Below are 5,349 nucleotides of genomic sequence, written 5' to 3'. Positions count from 1 at the left end.
TGTGGGTTTTTCAGTTGGAGCTCTTTGATTTCATTCAGGGACAGCAGTGTAAGGGAAGCTGGAAAACTATTCCACCAGGCTTCAAGCATATGCCTGGATTTGTTTACCATAAACAAAATCTTCTCAGCGACTGTTACTGTCACCATAGCAACAAGATTGAGGTTACATCTATCAACAAAGCACCACATAAGGCGAAGGCGAGCAGTTAATAAAGAAGAGCAATGATAATTACACAGCAGTCGGCCGCCAGCTCAAATACAGAGGCCTTTTTTTCCCCCCTAAATTCTAGTTCCATTTTCGATGTAGAAATGGAAAGTATAACTCAAAAGGCATTTGGATGCCCATTTCTGGAGTTGTCTGGGAGATGGAAAAATAAACAGCTGGAACTTCTCCACAGATCTTAGCTCTATGGCATAACCCTGTTAGTAGGTTTACTTACCTTGGTCTGGTAAAACTGCCTCATTAATGATTAAGAAAAAGAAATCAGAAATGTCTGTGGAAAAATCAATTTCTGATTTAAAATACAAATATTGAAACAAAATCCCAGAGATCAAGAATGGGCTTACAGAGGAAAGTGAAATTAAATGGACACAATTTCCTGTGCTCTTCATTGAGACGAGTAGGTTTAGGTGAATTGAATTTGTAGTTCCTAAGTTTTATTTAATATTGATCAAGCATCTTATACCCTATTTAGGTCATAGTTTCATACTTTAATTTCAAATGAACAGAACCATATCAAAGAGATACAGGGAAGATACAAAAATGTAAAACGGATTCATTCACTAAACTTTAATTGGATATTGAGATGAGTATAATGAATCAGGCATTATACTAATCCTAAAAGATGCTAAGGAAAAAACCCATAGACTTACCATTCTCAGAGATGTTGATAATTTTCACTATTTTGTAAATCTACATAATACATATAAAACAAAGTTCTGGGAGTGATATTGACAAAATACAGAAAAGGCAGTGCTGTATTTTATGAGGTGATTTTTACCTAATTAGAAGTGAACTGTATTATGTCTGGCCTAGAAAATTCAGAATATCTACAGGTGGAGAATGCAATCTCAAAAGTAAAATGGACAAAGTATCCTCATAAATCTCAGCACCAACTTTTATATCTTCATCTTTGCCTTCAGCGTAATTTTCATGGCTAACCACATGACCTTTCCACGTGAACTGAGGCATTAATCTAGACACAGCAAGATGTGTTACCAATTGACCTGTATATTAGTTTCGTAGAGCTGCTGTAACAAATTGCCAAAAACTGGGGTAACTTAAAACAGAAATGTATACTCTCATAGTTCTAGAAGTTAGATATCAATATTAAGGTATACACAGGTTCATGCTCCCTATGAAAGCTCTAATCCCTATGAAAGCTCTAGGGAAGAAGCCTTCCTTTGCCTCTTCCACCTTCTGGTAGTTGCCCTGCAGTCTCATAACTCCAGTCTTCACCTCCATTCTCCCATAGTCTTCTCCATGTCTCTTAACTTCTTGCCTTTCCCTGTCCATCCTCCCTGCCCCTCAACCTCTGGTAACTGCCATTCTACTCTCTACTTCTATGAGCTCGACTTTTTAAGATTCCACGTATAAGTGAAATAATACAGTATGTGTTTGTGTGCCTGACTTATTTCACTTAACATAATGTCCTGCAGGTTCATCCATGTTGTCATAAATGTCAAGATGAAATTTTTTCTTTTTTTAATGTTGAATAGTATCCCACAGTGTATATATACATCAAATTTTAAAAACCCATTTGTTTGCTGATACATTTGATGATTGTTTTTATATCTTGGCTATTAGGAATAAGGCATATCGTCATTTGGTATACAGACATATCTTCAACTTACTGATTTAAATTCCCTTTGGTATGTACCCAGAAGTGGAATTGCTGAATATGATAATCTTATTTTTAGTTTTTTGAGGAACTTCATATTGGTTTCCAAAATGGTTGTGCTAATTTACAATACCAACAACAGGATTCCTTTTTCTCCACATCCTTGCCAGCACTTGTTATCTTTTATTCTTTAAATAATAACCTATGTAATAGGTGTGAGGTAAGGTGATATCTCACTATGGTTTTAATTTGCATTTCTTTGATGATTAGAGATGTTTGACTTTTTTATGTATCTATTGGCCTTTTGTATATCTTCTTTTGACAAATGTCTATTCAAGTCCTTTGCCTATTTTTTAGTAGGGTTATTTGTTTCCTTGTTATTGAGTAGTCTGAGTTTCTCATATATTTTGGAGATTAGCCCCTAATCAAAGTATGATTGACAAATAGTTTCTCACAATCCATGGGCTGTCTCATCACTATATTGTTTCCTTTGCTGTGTAGAAACTTTTTAGTCTGATGTAATGCCATTAATATACTTTTGCTTCTATTGCTTGGGCTTTAGGAGTGCTATCCAAGAAATCACTTTCCAGATCAATGTCATAGAGCTTTTCCCCTATGTTATCTTCTAGCAGTTTCATAGTTTTAGGTCTAGAACATAGATATGTGGATTTATTTCTGGGCTCTCTATCCTATTCCATTGGTCAGTATATCTGTTTTTATGCCATTACCATGCTGCCTTGATTACTATAGTTTTGTAATATATTTTGAAACCTAGTAGTGGGATGCCTCCACCTATGCACATTTTGGACAAGATTTCATTGGTTATTTGGGATCTTTTGTGGTTCCATGAAAATTTTAGGATTAAAATTTTCATTTTATTCCACATTCAAGGGGTACATGTGCAGAGTTCTTCCATGGGAGGGGGGTACGTGTGCAGAGTTCATCCATGGGTATATTACCTGATGCTGAGGTTTGGACTTCTAATGATCCTAACATCCAAGCAGTGAACATAGTATCTGATAGGTAGTTTTCCAATCTTTCCCCCTTCTCTCTCTCTCCACTGTTAGAATCCTCAGTGTTTATTGCTCCCACCTTTTTGTCTGTGTGTACCCAATGTCTAGCTCGCACTCATAAGTAAAAACATGCAGTTTTTGGTTTGCTGTTTCTGTGTTAATTCACTTAAGATAATGGCCTGCAGCTGTGTTCATGTTACTGCAAAGGATATGATGGTGTTCTTTTTTTTAGCTGCATAGTATTCCATGGAGTGTATTTACTACATTTTAAAAAATCCAATCCACTGTTGATGGAAACCTGGGTAGATTCCATGTCTTTGCTATTGTGAATAGTATTACTATAAAAAGTGTGCAATGCTTTATGAATTTGCATATCATCCTTGCACAGGAGCCATGCTAATCTTTTCTATATTGTTCCAATTTTAGTAGATGTGGTGCCCAAGCAAGCAAAATTTTAGGATATTTTTCCCCTATATCTATGAAGAATGACATTAGAATTTTAAGAAGGATTGCACTGAATCTCTGGATCCCTTTGGGCAGTATGGACATTTAAATATTAATTGAATCCATGAAAACAGGATGTCTTTCCATTTATTAATATATTTGTGTAATCTTTAATTTATTTCCTCAATGTTTATTGTTTCTGGTATAAAGCTCTTTCACTTCCTTGGTCACATTTACTCCCAGTAGCTTATTGGTTTATTTATTTTTGACGGAATTGTAAATGGAATAGTTCCCCTAATTTTTTTCACTAGTTCAATTTTGTGGCTAAATCATCCTTTTAGCTTAATATAATCCATTGATGCTAACACAAAGTAACTGCTTATAGTCCAAAATATCTAGGGTATCTTCATAGACCCTCTGCATACTGCTATGCACTCATCTATACTCAAATGTCTGGGAAATCTTGGTCAACCTTATTCCCTAACCCTAATGATCATATTGTAAAAATACATAGGCCAGGGACCTATATAAAACATAAAGGCCAGGGACCCAACTGGACAAAAGATGGTTTTTAGAGCTGCCTCAAGAACCTTTTACCTTATCTATCTTCCAGTGGTGCCTCTTCCCAGCTGCAGACTTATCTGAACACTCTCGCTTACCAAAGATTAAGCCTTGAATATGCCTTTCAGATACACAATAGCCATACTTTCCAGCTTCCCAGAACACTTCTCCAGACTAGGCCATGAACAGGCAATCATGACAGTCATGAAAGAGATTGAGAATAATTCTGGGTCTGAGATAAGGAGCACTTGGGGAATTTTTAACATTCTGATTCCTAATCATATATATATATGTGTGTGTGTGTGTGTGTGTGTGTGTGTGTGTGTGTATATATATATATATAGAGAGAGAGAGATTTCCAAGGGCAGCAGCTACTCCTAGCTGAAAAGTAACCTTGGTGTATTTTAAGAATGTTAGTAACCTGAGCCATATGAAAGGGAGCATGATATATAACAAGATTCTAGCTTAGATAAATGAATGGTAAAGGCCTACATTAGAATTGCTAAGGGCACAGATATGTCTCTCTCTATATATATGTAGAGAGAGAGAGAGAGAGAGGGAGAGAGAGAAACATAAATAGCCATCTTAGTTATTCCTAGGACTGCCTTTGATGTGGGGAACTCATCCCACTCACAGCCTCGGTTCTGTCACTCTCCCATTTCTCCAACTGGCATGACTTTGGTGCGTCTCCAGGGTGCTGTACCTACTGTAGCTCTTCTGAAAAAATGTAGGCAGATTTGTTTTCTTCTTCTCCCCCAAATCCTCACATTAATTATCTTTGATAAAATATTTCTTTTTCCTTTTCTTTTTGTTTTTAAGCAAAAGCATTTAAAATAAAACTTGCTAAGATGCTATGGAAAAAAAAATAATAAAGGAAAACATCAAAGCGAATTGCAGTTTTCTGATTCTGTGATGACAAGTGACATAAATTGTGAGGTATTCAGACTCCTGGTTCATATTTGACTCCTGACGAGTTGGGTCCTGGTACAGCCTATCTAGAAAAATCATTCTGTAGAAATATTTTTTGGTATGTGAGACTATTTCTTTACTCCTTGCCCTAAACAAGCTCTGGGGATTGACCACATGTTACTTAAGTTATTGCTGCAATGGGCATTTTAGGGGCTTCTCTAATTTTCAGCCTCTGGTGGCAGAGATACTTTAACTGTCTCAACATCTCCCACCCCTTCCAGTTTCAGGTCTGCACCCACTGACATCATCGTATATTACTTTTATCTGGAAATCTCTAGTTCTGTGCCCTTAGAAATTCTAATGTAGGCCTTTACCATTCATTTATCTAAGCTAGAGTCTTGTTATATATCATGCTCCCTTTCATATGGCTCAGGTTACTAACATTCTTAAAATACACCAAGGTTACTTTTCAGCTAGGAGTAGCTCCTACACTTGGATAATTCCTTCAGAATTGTAGGTTAAAAGCATTATTAATATTTTCCCTTTTTGTGGCTTCTCTTGTCCATCATTAAATCTTCTCTG

The 5,349-nt window shown here is 36.3% G+C and overlaps 1 non-coding gene across 1 annotated transcript; it reads right to left on the bottom strand.

Moving 5' to 3' along the window:
* Positions 1–3,196: 3,196 nt before the first annotated feature.
* Positions 3,197–3,299, bottom strand: LOC123570170 (U6 spliceosomal RNA). The gene has a single exon (XR_006694162.1). It is a non-coding gene; the product is annotated as a U6 spliceosomal RNA (small nuclear RNA).
* Between the last annotated feature and the right edge of the window lie 2,050 nt (positions 3,300–5,349).

This window comes from Macaca fascicularis, chromosome 18 (assembly GCF_037993035.2).
Source record: "Macaca fascicularis isolate 582-1 chromosome 18, T2T-MFA8v1.1".
Lineage (NCBI taxonomy): Eukaryota > Metazoa > Chordata > Mammalia > Primates > Cercopithecidae > Macaca > Macaca fascicularis.
This window is presented reverse-complemented; position numbering and strand designations above follow the sequence as displayed.